Source organism: Amblyomma americanum, chromosome 5 (genome assembly GCF_052857255.1).
Source record: "Amblyomma americanum isolate KBUSLIRL-KWMA chromosome 5, ASM5285725v1, whole genome shotgun sequence".
In the NCBI taxonomy this organism is placed as follows: domain Eukaryota; kingdom Metazoa; phylum Arthropoda; class Arachnida; order Ixodida; family Ixodidae; genus Amblyomma; species Amblyomma americanum.
In genome coordinates, this window is record NC_135501.1 from 181,223,416 (window position 1) to 181,245,628 (window position 22,213).

Genomic DNA, 22,213 nt, shown 5'->3' on the forward strand with positions numbered 1-22,213 from the left:
AACTGACAGGATAGCAAGCGAAGGCAAGTGTACCAGGGGCGTAAGAAAGTTGGATGGGTGGATGAGATAAAGAAGCTTCCAGGCATATGGTGGGCGCAGCTAGCACAGCACCGAGTTATTTGGAGAAGTATGGGAGACGCCTTTTTCTTTCAGTGCACATAGTCAGGATAATGACTGTGATGACGATAGTAACAAGTCAATAAAAGCAGAACCCGCGCATCAAGAGGCTTTTCATCACTTTTCAGGGTCTCCGACTACTAAAACCACCCCAGGAATCGCGGCTACATAGACAAATTCCTCCGTTTCGAGCAATTTTACAATGTCAAAAAGGGTAGCAGCAGAGTTAATAATACGCTGTGATAAGGAAACCTCGTTTGCTACTGCAACTTGAACCGTTTTCAGTAACGCTCAGCGTGCAACAGGTCAGGGATCGGGGCCTGGCAAGAAGCTCGGGTGGTTTTCATATTTTCGCGATAAAGTGCTCTTATTAGTTTTGTTTCCCGGCTTACGCTATGTAGTTCCGTGGGGTGGGTAATATTATTTTTATTTTTTTATCTGCCAAAGCTACTTTATGGAGTATGCGTGCATGAACGCGGGTTGTAGGCAACACCAGAAAGAATTTCTCTCTTCCCGAGCACGTCCGGTGCACTCTCATTTCCAAAGAAAACTGGCCGAGTGTCACACGTGCAGTGGTTTTCCCACCAGCTCCGCAGAGGAAACGACTCTTTATTCCCATTTACTACAGCGAGAGAGAGAGAGCCTGGGCGTTGATTGACTCCAGGAAATGCACGGGTTGGCTGTGGAAGTGCGCAGATACAATACCGCTTCTCTCCTTTGAAACCTTATTTTACTGCACAGAGAAGGACAATTTTTTCCTTGCATGGGGCTGGTGTTGGGTGGACACTAAATGGATTTACGTTCTTAATGTCCAAAACACCGCGATAGACACATATATAATGTCGCTATGCTACGACTTCGGTGCCCGTTGGCTTTCGACCACTACGCAGCCCACCGAACCAACACGTATGCATTCCTGGAATCATACCAACTTGTCTTGGTGACGCATGCTACCTGGCAATCATGTTAAACGTCATGAAATGAGCTTTACCTCCGTGTGCTGGTTGGCTGTGGAGGAGTTGGTGCAAAGCGGGATGAGCTTATGCATCGTGATGGCTCAGGTGCTCTCTTGCAATTTCCCTTTTACGATATAGCGCTCATAATAGAGCGCATGGCAAGTACACAGCACAACTTAGACACAAATGTGCTTAATAAAATTCATGATATAGGGCGCATAATTCAGCTAGCGGGCTAGCTAGGCTAGCCGTCGAGGCGACGGCACACTTCGGAGCGCGAGAAGCCTTACTGAATGTTCTTTGCTGTGACATGACCTCATCGGATTGCCGTGATTGGTAGCGGGCGCATACCGATTTTATGGGCGCACTGGAGTTGGTGCTTCGGCAGTCTTAAATTGTAAGCTTCTGTTGGCGTAGGAGTAGTTAAAACACTTTCTACAACGCAACTTTTCACATTTCATAACAATGCTGAAAGCTATAAAATGTCCACGAAAGGTCGGTGTTTGCAGCTTCTCCAAATTGTTTAACTGACAGCTTTTTGAGTGACAGATTTTGACCTTACTGAAAGGGCAGAACCGGATGCTCGTGCGAGTTCGCAGCACTTGACATACAAGCGGTGTTTATCCGTGAACTAGATGAACTAAACTTTAGATAAAATTAATTTTTGAATTTCAAAATTTTCAAAGGGTATATTCTCTTTCAAAGGGTATTTGCCTCTTGAGTTGCCAGTAAATGTCAGCTGTGCGATATATGTTATGCGAATTTAATGTTTTACTGTTGCCGCGACTTATACGTTTTATTCTACTTCCTCCAGATGTAGGGCTATAAATACGCGTCAAAAAAGCTCCGTGCAACAACTGCACCCATCGCACTGAAGCTAAAGCAGCAGGATGCTGAAGATATTTGTGGTCGCCTTTCTCGTGGCCATAGGTAAGCTTCACGCGAAACTTTCGTTTTGTTTTACGTGCAGCTTAAAGCATTTCATTGCGCTTCATCTGGCTCCTGCGCTGTTGTTTTACACAATATCTGAACAATATAGTTTCCTGCACCTCATGTGTACGGAAATTATTGGACTACTTTTATGCTACACTGCCCAGATTTGCAGCAACATTTCACGATGCTTGACAACTGTCTCCCAAGGACGGAAATTAAAGCACCAGGGCTGGATTGCTTCGCAGCCTGCGATTTTTGTGTCCAAATTTTCCTTTCATAACAGAAAAGAAATGTTTAATGAAGGCTCAAGCTTCTGAACATAATTCCGCGACTCCTCATTTATGCATTTATGATCACTGAACACAGACGTATTCTCCTTTTTATTTTTACAATGAATAGCCTTAACAGGCGTTAAAATATTCACTGTCAGGATAAATCCCAGGCAAGCTCGAATAGTGATTCCGCAACGGCTAAAATAAAAGCACCCTTTTTGAAGAGGCCTTTTTTATCTAATAATAACATATATATCATATGGTACTGATATTATAGCTGTCACAGCAGCTCATACTGACATACCCAACAATTCTGGACAAAAGAATTTTTGAACGAGAAACCATTCATGAACACAAATTTTTCATGCAATGAAAGATTTCACTACAACAATCAATATACCCACAGGTCACTCGATTGCATTCTTCCATTTCTTTATTAACGTTTTTACTATCGACGAATTGCTCCGTATTGGTTTTTTATGGCAGTCTTAACTCTTCGATGCGAGCGACGTAGAACGTCAGAAGATTAGACCCTTAACTTCGATATTTACTTAACAGTAGCTTACAATTTTCCAATTTTCAAAATTTTCTCCTAGAATGCTGGAAATGTGAATACGCTAACACCGTAATTGTTATGATCCATAGCGACACAACAATACAGGGGGCAAACTCAAGCGCTTGTGTTTGTCCCCTGTTTTGTTGCTGCGCTATGGATCATAACGCATACCCACTAGCCCGAGCCGTCACCTTGTTAACCATAATTGTATTTTTTATGTAATTTTATAGACTGCTAAAAATGGGATATGCCTTTTATATTTCTGAACATCTTAAGAGTAAATATGTTGTTTTCTTTGCAGTTCACATTTTGTTAGTGAAGATAAAACTTTTTGCACATAAGGAACAATTATAGAAGTGAACTCTCTGATACTTCTGGAAATTTATCAATTGGTTATGGAAACCCTCAGTCCCCCTTCCAATCGTATTCTGTGTGGTGTAATCACCTGAGAAGACACTGTCCTGAGAAGTCTCGACGCTTTAGAGGACTGATATGCCGAAAAAAAGAAACATCACCTCTCAGCTGCTGACCCGAACGCGGTTACCGGTTTATTAATAAGTCGATTACATTTTTTTTTACAGTCCAGTTCCGCGTTCACTTTTTACAGTCCACTACCGCTTAGCACAATAACCGCTAAGCCGCGGAGACCGGAGGGGGCTGTCTTCGAAGATCCAAAGTAGCTGCTGCCTTTTCCGTGTGCAGAGGATTTTTGCAATACCGGAAAGGAACGTAAAGCAAGGGTTACTTGGGTTTTAACATACCAAAAAGACTCGAGCTATGTGGGACGCCGTAGTTGAGGGCTCCGCTTACTTTCGACCAACTGGGATTCTTTAGCGTGCGCTGACATCGCACAGTACACGATCACGACCCTGGGCCTCTATAAATTCGCCTCTATCTATATGAGACCGCTACAGCCGGGATCGCACCTGCGTCTTTCGGAAAAGCAGCCGAACACCACAACCACTGAGTTACCCCGCCGGAGGAACACAAAGCGCGAAAAGAACAGCTGGAAGAGGAGGCTAAATAGCTAGGATTGAAAAACAGCGAGTGAACGAAAAGGAGACTAGATAAAATAAGATAAGGTTAAGAAGCGGGGAGGGGATTCGAATGCGGGAAAGAAAAGTGAGAAGGCTTGGTATGACGATGCAGTAGAGCGAACTCAAGTTCATGCGTAATAAGAGGAGGCTGAGACAAAAACGAATGAAAGAAGTAGGCAATGAAAACGGAAAAGCAGGTAAGCAACAACAACAACAAAAACAGAAAAGAGGAGCGCCACTAAAAAAAAAGTCCTAAGTAACGCAAATAAAACAAGGAAGCACGCAACATTGTTTAGCGATATTAACAATGAAAAAGTGGTGAAAGGATCTGAGAAGTGAAAGTTTTTGAGGTAAACTGGAAGAACCCCGGCACTTAACTCCAATTGACTCCAGAAAGGCTTTTCAAGAATGTCTTTTTCCTCACTCCGGCGCAACGTCCTGGAACTTGCCTTGCGGTGCCTTTATAAAGAAATGTTATGAATTCAGTCGTTAAGAGTTTAACTGCTGACTGCATATACAATGGCTTCGTTGGGATAACTCAGTTATCGTAACATTCGCTGGATAGTCATCTTCGGCAAAAAAAAAACTGTAGAAAGTGCTAAGCATTACCTATAATATTTATTAGGTGCTGTCCCGCCTTCCATGCTGATTGCCAATGTTCTTCACAGCAGCTTGAAAGCAAGAATCAGAACATTAATACGAAATCTTACATCTATGCTGTTGCCTCCACACTGATCTGTTGCTTGCAGTATGAGTGCCGCATCAATTTGTTTTGGAAAGAAATACTGTTAATTTAAGTGAGCAATAAACTCAATATGGAAACATCTTATTCAGTGTGTGTCACATGACTCTGCATAGATGATCATTCCTCACGTGTGTTAGGTTCTATTTTCCGTGACCTTTCTTATTTATGGGTCATTTCTTGATGTTAATTGTAAGTTCCATGCAAGTGACAGCAAAAAATAAAGGGAGTATAACTGTTCGGCTCCTTAAATACATATCGCTGGAAAAACCTGTAGCGCTGTAAGCGTAAATATGGCTCTTCATCGGCATTGCGACTTATTAACATTGTCTCCGCATGTGAACTGCAGAGGTTTTTCCGCCGGAGAATTTTTAGAGTGCCGCAAAAATTCGTCAAAAGAGTATTGTGATTAATCGTATATATGTGCGCCATGTATAGGTCATAGCAGATTTGATTTCCTTTACGAGACCAATAGGTTGTTATAAGGTCCTATTGGCATGCGGAGCATTCTTCAGAAAACGACTGAGATCTTTCTCCACGCAGTCTTTTGAAAATGGCGATTGATTATATTAATTGGGGCAGCAAAAGATGAAAACACACCAAAGCTAGAGAGAACAAGTGCCGGCACGAAGCTCGAACCAGCTATTCAGTTTAGTTAGGCTTTTTTCCAAAGGGTCGGTAGCGCACCGGACGCGAAATTCGGTGGCAGTGGGTACGGATCCCAACGGCGGTATGGTCGCTTTTCTGCTGCTTTATAACCAATTTTTTTAAGCGACAGATTAAACGAAGTATTATTCTCCCATTCATCAGCTCTACAAAATGAAAAAATAGAAACATTCCCCAATGCACTTTGCTTTAGGTGACTGTTGGCTTCCTTCATATGTTTTCATATGTTTGTCAAACGAGCCCCTCAATTGAGACTGAGTCCATTGAAAAAAATTCGTTTAACATTGAAATCATTTGTGCAGCCCCTCTTCGAAATGGTCTCCCTTGCAGTCTATACACAGACTTCGACGCGTCTTGAGGTCTAGGAAACAGTTGAAAAATGCTTCCTTTGGCACGGTTGTCAGCCCCTTTATCAAGTCGTCTTGAATGGCCTCCACGATCACCATCCAGCGGCCTTTTAAGGCTCTCTTCACAAGACGAAACAGGAAAACATCGCAGGGAGGGGGGGGTCAGGCGAGTATGGCGGATGGAGAAGTACCGTAATGCTGTGCTCGGCGAGAAATTTTGTCACGCTGGGATCAGCGTGCGGCCTTGCTTTATCGTGGAGAAGGCTCTATTGAGATACCAACAAGTCCCAGTGACGGCGTCACAGTGCATCACGCATGTGTTGGAGCACGCGGATATAAAACTCCTGATTCACCGTCCTCCCTTGTGGGACTAACTCCTAGTGTATGACACCTCTGGCATCGAAAAAAAACTATCAGCATCGTCTGGTTTAGTCTTCTCTCGCCGCTCCTTTCTCGATGGCGGAGAGCTTGTGGACCGCCATTCGACGCTCTGCCTCTTTGTTTGAGGGTCGTATTGGTAACACAATGTTTCGTTCTCAGCAATGATTCTGTCGACGAATGCAGCATCCTTCTTTGCCTCGGAGAGCAAATCAGCGCTCACTGATGTCCGCGTGTCTTTCTGGTCCTGTGTGAGGGAGTGCGGCACAAGTCTGGCATTCAGCTTTCGTTTCCCCAAGTTCTCACGCAAAATTTGGTGGCATGTTGTCTTACTAAAGTCGAGAGCATCTGATAGCATGCAGACTGTAATGGCGTGGTCTTACTGTGCGATTTCGCTGATCCGAGCCACGTTGTTTTCATTCCGTGAGGTTGAAGGACGCCCCTGCCTTGTGTCGTCTTCCACCGACGTTCTTCGCGAAACGAACCTCTTGTGCCACTCGAAAACTCGCGCCCGCGATAATGTCTCGTTGCCGTAAGCGTCACGAAGGAGCCCATACGTCTTTTTGGCTGTCTTGCCAAGCTTCACACAGAATTTTATGTTTACACGCTGTTCGAGGTTTCACACAGAATTTAATGTTTACACGCTGTTCGACATGCACGTCCATCTCTCCATATTCACTCACAGTAGAGTGCCCAGGCGAGAACTGACAACGTAATTTCTACATATGGTGCTATCTATCGGTTGCCGCAGTAACATAACATAAATAGCTCAGGTTAGCAGGAGAAGATGGCGCTACACATACGCACCAACATTTGTTTTGCGGAATCATTTCTGTAGAAGGAAATAATTAAATGTCGAAACTTTTCGGGCACAGGATATATATATACACAGGATATATATATCGCACAGTTTCCGCCCTCGCCGTTAGAAGACGTTCTACGTCACACTTGCGGTATTACAGGATGTGCTACGTCCACCGCTATGGACGAGGGTGGCGCTGGTGAACACTCTCAAGGTTCGCTTACACGCAAAACATAAATACCCACGAAAGCAGCACATTGGACAGCCGTCGCTCAGTTGGTAAGAGCACCGGACGCGATATTCGGAGGTCGTGGGTTCGGATCCCACCGGCGGCATGGTTGTTTTTTCTGCTGGTTTATAAGTAATCTTCTTAAAAAAACAATTGATTGGCATTAGAATTTAAAAATAAAGAAAACATTCCCCTACCCCTATGCACCTTGGTTTCGCTGACTGTTCGGTTCCTTAATATATATATATATATATATATATATATATATATATATATATATATATATATATATATATATATATATATATATATATATATATATATATATATATTATAGAAAGATAAACGTATTTGGTTGCTAGAGGCAAAAATTCATAGTTGAAAACGCTTCATTTAGCCATAAATTTATTTTGAGTCGACGTTTCGGACAGAGCCTGTCCTTTCCCAAGACTGAGGTTACAGGGGTCTTCTTCCTCTTATTAAGGAGTTGGCACTGGCACACATCTACGACACATGAACAAAAGAAACAAACGGAGGCAAATAATGCTAGAAAAGATACAGATAGAAAGGGAAACAAATAAAAAAGAAAAACGTGTTGTCCACCGCCGCCCACCCCGCAGCCGCGGGAAGCCGACCCCGGAAAAGGAAAAAAAAAAGAGGAAAACACGGAGTGGCAGGGGATAATGGCTACCCATCAAGGCAACAGAGCGGCGGCGTGTAAGGTGCACAGGAGCAGACGGTGGCGGGATCGCCCTACACACAAAAGTTAAAGACGCGTGCACTCGCGTGCCCCGACCATAAAGAGTAAACAAATACACAGAATAAAATGCAGACAGGGCCGGAGCTTCCGTCATCTGGAACCGCTTCGGCAGCCAGAGCCAAGGCCGAATCAGCGGTGCCGTGAGCTTAACTAGACACATGTGCCCTGCGCATGAAAACACCCAGATACACAAGAGTAAAACATCCGAGCTCATGCCAGTGTCGTGTGGCGGCCAAATGACAATGGCGGGAGCATTTGAGCGAGTAAGGTGTACAGAAACATATGGTGGCGGAATTTTCCAACATATATAAATTGGAGATGCTTGCACTCGCGTGACCTGGCCAGAAAAAGTAAACAAATAAACAGAATAAAATGCAGACAGGACAGGAAACTTCCGTAATCTGGAACCATTTCGGCAGCCCGAGTCAAGGTAGAATCAGCGGCGCCGTGAGCTTAACTACACACACGTGCACTGTGCCTGAAAACACCCACAAAAGAAAAAAGAAGTGGAAAAACATCCGAGTTCGGGCAAGTGTGGTGTGGGAGGTAAATGTAAATGGCGTGAGCACTTAGGCAAGGGTTCTTCAATTGCACCCGGTCGGCAAGGTAATCGAACTGGGAAGATAGGGGCGGGATGGGGTAGGGAATAAAGAATTTTGTGTGAGCTTGAAAAAGATGTCGCTGGCAAGAAACGACCGAGGTATGTCAAGCTGGCTCTCGTAATGTCAGCAACGGTCCTGCAAGTGGCGGATGGAGGACAATACACCTGGACTTTCATTAATGCCGTGAGGAATTGTTTCAAATTTGTAAATGAAGTACGACTCGCGTTGTTCTCTTTCCCGGGTGTTGTGGAACCCACCCTGTAGGACTGTTAACTTAATTGCATCAAATGGGTGGTTTCGCTCATTAATGTGTTTTGACAAGAGAAGGTTGGGTAGGGATAAGATATGCGCGCGGTGGTTATTAAAGCGAATTCGTAGAGGGTTGACGGTCTGTCCAATGTACTGCATACTGCACACACTGCATTCTAGGAGGTATATTACGTTGCAGGAATCACAATCAAAGTTGCCATTAATTTCTTATTTGAAGCCTGAGGATGTGCTTACTGCACAGCTTGATGTTTGTATGTGTTTGCAGACCTGGCACCTACTTTTTCCACAGGGCCGGCACCCCAAAACCGGCTGGTTATTTGTTTTTGAGTGTACTAGAATATTTTTATTGTTTTTTGGTCGTCTGTAGACCACGTGAGGGGGAGCAGTGAAAATTTTGGTGAGGCGCTCGCTTTGTTCGAGGATGTTGAAATGTTTTCTGAGGATTTTGTTTACGTTAGACGGGTTACTGGTGAAGGTAAGTACGAGATTTGCCCGGTGGTCTGTTTCCTCGTTGTAGCGACATCCCTCCAGTATTTGCTCTCGGTTGAGTTTAGATGCCTTTTCAATGGCATCGTCGACAATGGCGGGGGAGTTTCGTTGCTTAATGAGGACTTCTCGCATGCGTTTGGAATTTTTTACGAAGTCCTCGTCTTTTGAACATATTCTTTTAAATCGATGTGCCTGAGAGTATGGGATGCTTGTTTTAGAGTGACGAGGATGGCAGCTTTGGAAGTGTAGGTATTGTTGGCGGTCCGTCGGTTTTCTATATACACCGGTGGTAAGTGAGCGTTTGTTTACCGAAATCTCAACATCTAGAAAGCTAATTGTGGTGTTGGAGTACGTGTAAGTGAAAGATATGTTGGGGTGGACGAGGTTGAAGTTTTCAATAAAACGTATGAGTTCTTGCTCTGTGTCAGTTCATATTAAAAAGATGTCATCCAGGTAGCGTTTGTATAGGGTGGGCTTAATGGGGCAATCTTTCAGAAATTTAAATTCAATACTATGCATGAAGATATTGGCGTAGGTTGGTGCCATCCTTGTACCCATGGCTGTGCCATTAATTTGTAAATAGTGTTCATTGTTAAATTCGAAGTTGTTATATTCGAGTACGATTTTTGCCAGTATTTCTAAAACACGTGGGGTAGGGGTTTCCTCCTTTCTGTTTTGTTCATACGCTTCGATCAGAGATTTAATGCCATCGGAATGAGGAATGTTTGTGTAGAGAGAGACTACATCTAGTGTTGCCAGGAAGGCTCCTTCCGGGAGTTTGAGACCTGCTATTGCGCGAAGGAAATGGTTTGTGTCGCGTATGTATGATGCGTGTTTTGTTGGAATATGTCTAATTAGTGTGTCAATGTAACTGGAAATTGGTTCTGTAATCGTGCCGATGCCGGATACTATATGGCGGCTAGGATTATTCTTTTTGTGGATTTTCGGTAACATGTAGAATCGGCCCGCGACGGGTGTGGTGCGGTGAGGGCTTTAGATAACCGTAGGGCTATGTCCCCATTCTTCGCAAGTTGACCCAGGGTCTCCGCTACAAAATGTTGGTATTGCGCAGTTGGATCTGCTTCAAGACGTTGATAGAAACTAATGTTAGAGACTTGTCTCAGACCTTCTTCAATGCATTTTTCGCTGTCCATGACAACTATACCCCCTCCCTTATCCGCTGGCTTTATGATTATATCTGTCCTTCTGCTCAGAGCCTTCAATGCATCCCGTTCGTTTTTAGACAAGTTCTGCCTCCCTGGAGTGTGGTTCTTGTAGGCGTAAATAATGTCTTTCTGGACGGCGTTAATGTACATACAAGAAGTCCAGTGGTGGTTAGTAACGACGAGTTCTCTGCTATCCGCGGTAACCCGCGCCCGATCGAAGAAGTATTCCCGGAGTCGCAACATTCGTGCAAAGTTCTCCAAATCTTTTAACACCGAGAATTCGCTGTATTTACCGGTGGTAGGGCAGAATGTAAGGCCTCGAGAAAGGATGGATCTTTCCTCTGTCGTTAAAGCCCTGGTTGATAGATTAATAATATTGTGCTGGAAAGCAAAGTCGGCGCTTGGAACCGCAGGATTATTATTAGTAAATGCTGTCATTTCAGATCGTTCCACGCGTGTTTCTTGAACTGTTGATGTTTGTGTCGTTCTACTGGATTTGTCGTTGGAGTTTTTTATAATAGTGGGGTTAATATTTGTAGCTGCCTCCGTTCTTGATTCTTTTTCTTTTGTTATTGAATTTGACCACGCGTGTTGTGGAACCCCGTCTCGAATGAATTTTTTGCGTTTGGTCTCGCGTACCTCAGTCGCTCTCTTTTCCTCAAAGGACGTAAGCTATGTGGCCTCCAGCGCGGTAAGGGTAATTTGGTGATGAGCACGACTCTCTTCCATTCTCAGAGCCACCAACGCCTTCTCAAAGTGGTCAATGGTAACTACAAGCAAATTTAAAGAGGCAGATTGTAGTACACGATTCCAATTAGCCTTCTCCTCTTCACACAGGTCACCCATTGATGGTGTTAGCGACACTTGTAAACCTTTTGGTACGATTTTTGATTCAAGATAGGCCTTTAGGCTATGAATATGTAGTTCCTGCCTAATTCGTTTATCCACAATTTTTCTTAATTTTAAAAATTTAGAGTTATTTGAGGAAGGCTGTCGGTAGGATGAGCGAGAGAGAATTGGCGTAGTCACGCGGCCTGAATGTCACTGTTGACGAACCCGTTGTGCCCAACCGCAGCGCTTTCGAAGATCGTAGCGTGACAGAGGGGTGCTGGGAAGCTCTTCTTTCCGGCTGGATATCGTATCAACCTGGCCCTCCACCGTGGAAGTCAGTTGACGCTGCGCTGCACTAGAATGGCCTGATGCTCCGCCTGGGCTTGCTGGAGTACTGGCGCCATTCGCTCCGAATTTCGGTGTTGTGCTGGGAGTGGTGGGGGTATGCACATGGTTGGCCTTAGATGGGGGTTGTTGTCGGTGGGTTCCAGCGGATAAGCTTGTTGCTGAGGTGGATCTCTCGGCGGTGCTGTCTCGTGTGGTGTCCTTGGGCGACTTCGGGATAGCAGGAACAACTTTACTCTCCAATTTGCGAAGTTGTGGTGGCCGCGTTGGTGTTGGCAGTAGAGCTCTGCGTTGGATCACGGTTGATCTTGCACCGGCCATCTCGGAGAAGAGCCCTGGGTAGTCTTGCGGTTTTTTGGGGCGGTACCCTTGTAGGACCCGTGTTTTACCCTCCTCTTCCTGTCGCTGCGCCTCCGCGATGGTCGGGAACTGTTGGTCTCCGGCTTGCATGTATTCTTCCTGGTGGCTCTTGGGAACCTCTGAGTAGGTGCGAGCCACCTGGGTGTGACACTGCACGGGGAACCGGCTGAAATCGTCTCTTGCCGGCAGGCGGTCTTGCCATTCTATCAGGAAATGTCGCTGGTAGTCAAGGAGCAGGTTATATATATGCCATGACAAGATGGAAACTCCATCAAAACTTGGATGAACTCCATCTGCTGCGAGAACACTGGATGGTGGATAGGTCTCCAGCGAATGGTTGACGAAAAACGCATTGGTTTCTCGTCGACAAAGTTCAGAAAGCTGGTAGTTGAACCTCTCAGCCCGGCGATTGAATTTATCAACGAATCGCCAGTTACTAGACCGTCGCCGGCGGTTAGGGGCGCGTGGTAGTACCAGCGTGGCATATGTTACTTGAATTTTGGGTCGCTCATAAGTAATTTTCTTTCAGCGATAGAATAATCTAAGCATTATTATCCCACTGACTATCAAAACACATTAAAAAAAATTAAACATTCCCGTATGCACCTTGGTTTCGGTGACTGTTGGCTCCCTTCATAAGTTTGTCAAAACGAGTCCCTCATTTCCTTTACCTTGTCTGCTAATTGCTATACGAGGGTCTCGGTTCTGGAAGTCTTGATGCCATAGGTAGCATAAGAGGGCTCTCTCGCAGTTTCCGCCCTCACCGTTAGATGACGTTCCACGTCACACTCGCGGTGATACAGTACGTGCTACGTCCGCCGCTATGGACGAGGGTGGCGCTGGTGAACACTCTCAAGGTTCGTTTACACCCAATAAACATAAATACCGACGAGAGCAGCAGATTGGGCAGCCGTGGCCGTAACTCAGTTGGTAAGAGCACCGGACGCGATATTCGGAGGTCGTGGGTTCGGATCCTACCGGCGGCATGGTTGTTTTTTCTGCTGCTTCATAAGTAATTTTCTTTCAGTCAGCAATAGAATAATCGAAGCATTATTATCCCACTGATGGTCCCTACACAAAAAAAAAAACATTCCCCTATGCACCTTGGTTTCGGTGACTGTTGGCTCCCTTCATAAGTTTGTCAAAACGAGTCCCTCATTTTCTTTACCTTGTCTGCTAATATATATATATATATATATATATATATATATATATATATATATATATATATATATATATATATATATATATATATATATATATAGGCTACGAACAAAAACTCCTCGACTGCTGATATCATAAGAAAAGAGTTGAAGCCCACTTGACGAAACTCTTATTTACCAACGGTTTCGAACGGTGGACCTTTCTTCATCAGGGTAAGATAATTGTGAACACAAAGGTCCGCGACTTCGGAGCACCGAATGCACGAGGAGAAGAGAAAAACGCTCTCCGTTGAGCAAACAAACAGATCACATAAGAGACAAACAGCGAGCGACCGAACTCCTCCCTTCGACTGAAGGAAAGAAGAGAGAAAGAAAAAAGGGGGGGAAGAGAAAGCGCAGGCTAGAGACAGCGGGGGCGGAGAGGGGTGAGTTGTCCGCAAGGAAAAAAAAAGGGGGGGGCGCGCCCACAAGAATTATTATTGGGGAAGCTTCATTTATATATATATATATATATATATATATATATATATATATATATATATATATATATATATATATATATATATATATATATATATATACATTTATATTGGAGATCAAATTGGGCAACATTCAATATACGGTCATATATAGCCAAATCTGCACAATACCTTATATATTTACAGCTGAATAGAACTCCTCTATGAAAACTTACGTACATATGGCCATATAGTGCAGCGTACGCCCATTTGCAATATATCCAACTAATTCTTCGCTCTTATTGACGCGGTTGTAGCAAGAGCTTTCTCTTGGGACGATCTATTAGATCTCGGTAGGAAACCGTGGGCGCCACGCGAAATTAATCAACTATGCCTAATTTGTGCGTTTTCCCATAAACACAGCTGTTTCCGGTTTTCGAGCGCAGCGAGTGCGTGTGACATTAGGCCACCCATGGGTCGCTAAATACAGGAAACTATATTGCAGCCAGGAGCGAATGTCGCCGTGACGTCAAGCCACTACTGCTTTTTTTTCTTTTCGTGCGCTCAAATGGGAAGTGGGGCTCAATGACCTGCCGTCGTCTGCTGAAAGTTTCTCAGCACGCCTCACTATAGCTTGTGGTGGAGCTTGGCGTCCCTGCTTTGCAGGAGCAGTTAGATACTTAAGCTATCACGACATCATATCCTACTTGCGTCATCATGCATAATCCTCTCTGCTAGCGGCAAGCATACATTTGCTATGAAGCTAAGCAGTCGGACCACGTTACACTTATGGGCGGCGGGTACTAAATATCAAATAATATTGCCGGCGAATCGACTAGCTAGCCGACACAATCATCGTTCGCAAAGAGCAATTTTGGGCATATAAAACCCCAACGCACAGTACGCGCGTGAGTAGGGGTTATAAGGCCATTATCATCAGCCTGACAGACACCACAGCAGGGCAAAGACCTGTTCGATGTCTCTGCACTTAACCCCGTCCTTTGCCATGTGGGGCCACACTATCGCCGCAAAATTTTCTATCTCACCTGGCCATTTAACTTTCTTCCGCCCACTTGATAGCTTGAATCCTTTTGGAATTCACTCTGTTAAGTTTAAGGACCAGGAGTTATCTTGCCTTTGCGTTACTTACCATGCCGAAGCCCATTTCTTCCTCATGATTTTGAATAGGACATCATTAACACGCGCTTGTTACCTAATCCACTGTGCCCGCTTCCGGTCTCTTATAAGGTAGACTTAAAGAATGTAGTGGTAGACGTCTTGCAGTGGGCGGGCAATTGGAACGAGCCTTGTGGAAATGGAGAGTTTAATCTGACAGAGGTTACTAATACTGATAAAGTTGGCGCGAGCTCTCATTGAAAATTGAAAATCAGTTTTTGGGGATAGAAAATAGTACCGTGATTCTCTGATATTTCGGTAGACACTCGAACCGCGCCGTAAGGGAAGTGAAAGAAAGGATCGAGTTAGAGGTGCTGTAGTGAAAGGCTCTGGAATAATTTCGACCCCGAGGGGATCTTTAACACGCCTTGACATCGCACAGCACTCGGGCGCCTTTTTACGTTTAACCTCCACCGAAATGCGGCCGCCACGGCCAGGATCGAATTCCGGAACTCCGGCTCAGTCGCCGAGAGCCGTGACGACTGAGCTACCGTTCTCGCCGATCTTCGCCATTTAGGCAACAAGTGTAAACGTATAATTATTTTAGCAACCCTTCAAACTTTTCGGCTAGTGCCGTTTAAGTGTAGTCCACCTTGAATAAAAGATAAAGGAGACGAATTTTGAGAGCGCGTGCTAGGTCTTTTGTAAATATTTTGAATGAAGCTTATAGCTGTGGTACTTAATACCTCTGCTAACGACATTTCAAAAGTCAGAGGCTTCAACGTGACTGGGGATGACGGCGTAAAGCACGCCGACGTAGTGGGAAGCTTCGCACACTGTCAGCAGCTGCTCGAGTCACCCTGATTCTATTCTTAAAATTTGCAGGCCAGTCGTAATAGCGTTGTGCACTAAAGCAATGAACGTGTGACCTGAGAGTACTCGCTTCATAACTTGCTGTTAAGGGTATCTCGAAGGAGGGAAGGAAGGAAGGAAGGAAGGAAGGAAGGAAGGAAGGAAGGAAGGAAGGAAGGAAGGAAGGAAGGAAGGAAGGAAGGAAGGAACAAAGGAAGGAAGGAAGGAAGGAAGGAAGGAAGGAAGGAAGGAAGGAAGGAAGGAAGGAAGGAAGGAAGGAAGGAAGGGAGGAAGGAAGGAAGGAAAAACTTCATTGTACTCATGCGCTTCTTTCAGCGGTTTTGGGGCATCTTGAGAGATCTTCTCTAATTGGTTATATCCCCAGAAGTCTTCGCTGTAGACCTCGTCCACTTTTAATAAAAGGTCGGTTGCCCTCAGTCCAGGGCTCCGCTGGCCACTGCCGCCCGTTGAGTTCGTTGTACCTCACCTTGTTGGTCTTCACAGCGGTCGCTGGACAGCAGTCTCCAATTGCTTTACACTCAGGTTTTGATTTCGGAGACCACGTCAATGTTACAGGCCCATGAGATGTTATATAGCGTGAATGTTTCGTCGCACCAGGGACATTTGTTCGCGTATGTCGTACGGTGCGTTTTGTTTAGTATGTGTAGGTTTGGGTAGTAACCTCTCTGTTTTTTCTCCAAGTGACAGCTTCCTCCTTGTTGAGAGATTTGTGCGGCAGGGCCTATAGCATTATTCTGCCTCTATTGTTTTACGGAAGAGTGCCCCTGCCTGTGGCTGACTTTAGCCGGCTGGATGCGGTGCATCTTGCTAGTCTCCCCTTAAGCGGGTACTGCAATGAGAAACTACTACTCTAATATGCTAAGGACATACGAAAGTCATTTTCAGCCTTTCCTGTTTTATTTCACTAATAAGAGTATTCTTTCTATACTAAGATTAACGTTCAATTACGTTGGCAGGCACAGCAAACTAACATTTGAGGCCGCCTTGACTTGAAAAGATTGTGAAATGAAAAAGGTTTCCATGCAATTCTTTCGTCTTCACGCAGTTGTCAGTGGTCAAAATTCTGATAGCGATACTGAGTACGACCACGACGGCGACGATACAACCAGCGAAGGTAACGGCAACACTGCCCATCCTACAGCCCGACCACGACTTCACCCACAAGGAGGAAATGGAGGTGACTTCCAGCCAATTCCCGTGGAACGCAAAGACCTGAGTAAGAGTTAACGTGTAAACTTAATGACCTCTTTAAGAGATAAAATGTCGCAGTTTGTTTTATGAGTGATGCCGAGGACTCAAATTGTCCTTCATGGTAACATCGCCCGGGTATTTTACCGACAGCATAAAGAGCTTTAAGTGGTTTTTCTGTATCGTGAGACGTGTATTGTGCACTTATATCTGACAAAAATAAAGCGGATGAAATAAACATCTAAGGCCAAGGAGATGCGGTGATCCTGATTTGCACGTCACGATTTACTCTTGCTAATTTCCAGGCTGTGTTGGCATCGCCAGGAAGCGCAAAGTGGTACAAAATAAGCTACAGAGTGTTAGCAACGTAAAACAAATGTTGAAGTTACTGCTAGCCACACGTTGCGAATATTAAAGGTCGTCGCGCCACGGCTCACATAACTTAAACAGTGCCACTGGCGTCAACAGCTTTTTCCTCGCAATAATTGTAAGCCTCGTTGGTAGCATGCGACAGTAGATATTAAGTCACCTAATTCCTTAAGCAAGAATTTATATGAAAACAACAATATTATCTTGTAGTGAGCTGTGTTATGGTTACTTTGGCAGAGACCAACTCTTCATGGAGGAATTCAAGGTCTCTGAATCTTGCTAGTACCAAAGAGCGTTTAACTTTGCCGTCCGGCTCATTTCAGCTTTATTAGCGGTGTATGAAAGTACGATTACGCAATGAACTTTGAACACACTCGTTATTGTAGAGACTGTAATGTGGTCTGCTTAGAATTTTCGCTTTCGTCAGATGTGGAACGATCAGTTTATGCTCGAGCCTTATAATATAACTGCCGGAAGTACTATGTTCGAAGCTGTATTTGCACTTAGATAAAACATTTGTAATTTTAAGCCGATGACTAAAACTAGATCAAGATTTTATTTATCTCAAAGAGGAAAGGCCTTGTTCCGGCATAATTTATATTTTTAAAAGCTGCTGATTGGACGTACCGAAGTGTGCATGCAGGCATTTTGAAAAATTAATGGGACTAACAAGACGTTCGGGGCAGACCGTACTGCGGGCCATGAGAACGAGTGCCACGTAATCGGCTATGTCGAGGGGAGATCTCTTATACAATCTCATTACAATTTTGGAAAACCAAGCAAAAAGAGGAAGTACGAAATAGACTAACAGTAAGGACCACTTATGTTCTGGAACTCTTTTTCTTTTTTCTTGTCTCGCCGGAGTTCTTAGAACGATATATCTGTAGTCTATAACAACTCCAAATTCCCGGCTAGGCATCCTTCTTCTGCATGTTGCGGATATCCTGCTGAGAAGTAGATTTTGAGCTCTTTGCGCAACCTTGATTTTTGAGCTGCTTTGCATTGTGGGTCTTAAAAGGTAGACTTAAGTATACGAAATTTTCTTGCGCAGCTGCGACAAATATCTATCTGTTGTGAAGACGTGAACTAGAAAATGTGAAAATGTACAGTGCAATCACTCTGTGACGGCGTACGTTTGATAAGTTAGGTTATCGAAGCGAGCTTGAAACAACACGACAATGACGTTGTAGTAGCGACAAACGGAGAAAAAAGCCTACATTATAAGCATGGTTTTTCATAAGAAATAAAGGGGAGGGGAATTGTAGCACCTCTCTTACCGTGTCTTGGCCGATCATCCACCATTTGAATGCGCGATTCGTTTTTGTTTTGGATACATTTATAACACTTTTGCAGAAGTGCCACCCAGCGTTAGGCCCGTACATATGGTAATGCTTGCTGTGTTAGGAGTATAGCTGTGTTTCGCCAAAATATTCTTTGTTTATGTTTTCGATGCTGCGCCCTCAGCGGATCACAGCGGATCGAGCGCCCTGCGTTCATTTCACCTCTGGGCACACATAACTATACCTCTATCTCCCACCTTTTAGCATCCATCCGCAACCCCCTCCGCCCCCACTGATCGCCAGCTTCCATCCTTCAAAGTGAATTACGAACCAGAAGCTCATAGCGAAAGTGAACTCAAATGCGCTGTGCAAAGGCAATGATTGCAAAAGCTAAATGTACAACAATTATTGCTAAGGCTCATTCATCGCGCCTCACCGTATAATTACTTTACTGCATGATGTCTTATGGTGTACATGCTTGTCTCTGCAGGAAACGCTTAAGGAAGATATTCTGCTGAAACCAAGGCCTCGAATGTGACTGAAAGACTTCTTTCGGATATTATGGCCTGAATAAACTTTTTGCCGTGATTTATGTCTAATCCGCATTGTTTATTTTCTTAGCAGATTCCACATATGGCTGTAAGCTACTCGCGACGTAATTTGACTTGTGAGTTCTCTCCACAAGCGCCTAGCCTGCCTCCGCGTAGGACGTGTGAATGACACTGAAAAACCTTTTTCTCGACTAAGCTCTCTATAAAACATAGTAAAACACAACGCACAGAATCTCCTACCATCCTGGAATATTTATTGTCTATCGTTCCAACTGATTACCAAAAACCCTAGATACCAAGCTCCCGATTAACTCTTGCGATGCCTCCAATTTTTTTGTTTTGCACTACAGCTAGATCAGCTACGCAGTTGCGCAGGTAATGCAAAATGCTCGAAATTCTGGGAACATTAGTGAGTGCGCTGCAGGTTTCTTTCGCTCATCGTATCTTCAGTGGACAGATATTGGCGATTTTTTTGTCCGTGAGGCGGATAGAGAATGTCTTATCCGTCAGCAGATTACATACAACTTTTGTGACAGCAGAGTATGTACCTATATCATCTTGCTTCTGAAAGACCTTAGGTTGAGGCAAACTGTCAGATACCTTCAAGACATCCCAAGCCAGCACGGTGACCAAAACATGGCTATGAGGCCACTCGTTACAGACTTTTCAGCAAATGTGAACCAATCAGTTTGCGTGCTTGGGCTCCACCGAAACGCAATCTGTCGTCCATAGTTTTTTGCTAACTTTCCTGAAGCAAGTGGCAGTCACCTTTTCAGAGATCTTACAGATTTCGGCATTAATGAAATCGGCCATAGTGATTGGAGCTAGGCAGGTAATTAAGAGCCCTTCTAAACATTACAGAGTTTCTTCATCAGGTGATACCCGAGTTTCTGGTGAACATACGAGGGAGATTCTGTGGTTGCGAGTAGAAACGAGAGTGACAAGATCAGCATGACGTTGAAGAAGACTGTGCATATTAATGCCTATCAGTGATAATACTGTAAAATATTCTTTTAACCTTTCGTTGTGTTTGACAGAAGTGAAAATTCCTCGACAAAGCAATGGTTTAAGAAAAAACTCAGAGAACAATAAGAAAAAAAAGACGAACTCTCTACGTGATGACCAATAACGTAGTTCTCGTTTCCTATCCGAAAAAAATAACTGTCTTGCTTTTCCTTCGCCATGATATCGCAGTTTTCACCCTGAGTAAATTTCCATCAGTTTGATTTGTTAGCTCATTGGACACAAAAAACAGGTTTTTCTCCTCCGATGCGGAAGGTGAGTAACATAAAACATTTTATTGTCATTTTGCAGAAAATCAATGTCGCCAGTTGTGAAACCTGCAAATTCCATCTTCTTGGTCCTCGAGAAGAAATAGACTCTATTAGTTTAGTTCTCAGCAGGGACACGACGTATAGTGTCGATATCAGCAGACGCATTGGCTCATTCAACTTAGACTGTTTCCATATGCAGTCGAAGCGAATAACTTTAATTCTACTTTATTAATACGGGAATATTGTTTAAGAAAGCAATAATTTCAATGAGCTCTTTTTTTAATTCTTAAATCTCCTGTTTTGATTCACCAGCACATTGTGGCAATACTTACAGGCTCGTAGAACTCTTTACACTAGTGCAGCCTTTATGCTCTCATCTTCCTCAGAGAAATCTGTATTGGTCGGCATGATCCATAGCAACACGAAGAAAAAGTGGCAGCAGTTGTGGCAGCTAAACCAATAATATCCCCACTGAAAAGAGGTTATTCTCTATCCTGCCGTTCAAACAGCTGCAATTAGGCGATGTATTCACGCTGCAGCCACTGCTGCTAAATTGAAGCCCAGAGCAGATGCACTGTTCCTTGATTAGGAGAGTTAAGGCCTGCAGGTGTCGACAGCGTCAAGCGAAACCGATCAGTGACGACATAGGTGCCGTCCACATGAGGATATCGGTTGCAAGGCAAGCTAGGCACTTTTCTCCAGCAGAACCACTATATGCAAGAGTTTCATATTTGTAACAGGCAGTTAATAATAGCTATACAAGTTTGTGAAATATAAATCAGGCGTTTGATAAACACCAGAAATTAAAAAAGGAAACGTTTTCCTATGCTTTCCTGCACATCACTAACGGTTTGCATCCTTCAAATGCATGTCACAGCAAGCCCTTCGTTTTCTAGGATGCTATACTCGGTATCTTAACGAGGGCCTCTGTTCAGGCTTTCTTGATGCCAATAAAAGTATAATTTGGTCCTCGCACAAATTCCACTTTAACCATTCGATGACGTTCAACAAGGCACATGTGGTATTGCAGGACCTTCCACGTCGGCCGCTATGAATGAGTGTGGGGCTGGTATACTCTCTGTGTTAGGTCTTACGCACCGCAAATACGCCAGAAAATCTAAGATTATACATCTGCGGATGCAGCTGTGACGGAAGTGCACTGTACGCGATATGCGCTGGTCGTTGGTTTGTATCCCATGCCGGAATATTGTGGTCTTTTCTTTTACTTTGTAATCAATTATCTTTCAGGAGAAAATTAATTGCAGTAATAAACTGCCATTCATAACCAATACAAATTTGCAAAACCTATTTGCTTATGTTTTCCTTGGCTTCAATGACTGCAGGACTGCTTCTTGTGTATGCCATAACGAACCTTCTTTCCCATTTCCCTGTATGATCCTAAATTATTGACAATATGAAAAGTAACAGTTTCCTAGTGAGAGCGACAGGGAAAAATCTAGAAGCTCACGCAAATAGATGACAGGGTCGAAAGCTTCCTATGTGACATGGCAGTGTGCTGCCTCACGTTTCGGCATATGTTTCTCCAAGTGAACAGTGCTCCCTTGTATAGTATACAAAATATTGGTGGTGGTTTAGCTCTGATTAAACCTGGAGTTACGCGATAGCTACAGTTCGCGAATGGAACTTGGTCACGTGACCAACGAATGTGATCAGCCACGGTGCCGCGCCGCCGGCAGCTGCTCTGCACCACGTGACCAACCACGCGACAGCGTAGCGGCCCAGCCACAGGGTGGCGGTAGTGGTGGTGGTGGTGAAAGCATTTATTTGAATACTGCAGAGAGGTTGCGTGGGGAGCAATCCCTAGTGGGCCGCTCCCCTTACAGTACTAGGTGGAGTCCCTTATTCAGGGACCCCATTGGTCTGGGCCGCCACTCGAGCTCTCTGAACTAGGGCTTGTTGGGCCTGTAGGTCCATGCAGCTGAGCAGGGCCGCCTCCCAGTCCTCTCGGGCAGAGGAAGGGGTTAGGGACGGAAGAGAACGATTGTGTTGACAGGGTGGTGGCGCCACCACGCTGAAGGCTCGAAATGCTACCCTAATGAAGCTATCCCTACAAAACATCCAT

At 44.4% G+C, this 22,213-nt stretch overlaps 1 long non-coding RNA gene across 1 annotated transcript; it reads left to right on the top strand.

Moving 5' to 3' along the window:
- The first annotated feature begins 1,931 nt into the window (after positions 1 to 1,931).
- On the top strand, positions 1,932 to 18,892 carry LOC144135377 (uncharacterized). Its single transcript, XR_013315484.1, has 3 exons — positions 1,932 to 2,003; positions 16,514 to 16,684; positions 18,796 to 18,892. It is a non-coding gene; the product is annotated as an uncharacterized LOC144135377 (long non-coding RNA).
- Positions 18,893 to 22,213: the final 3,321 nt, after the last annotated feature.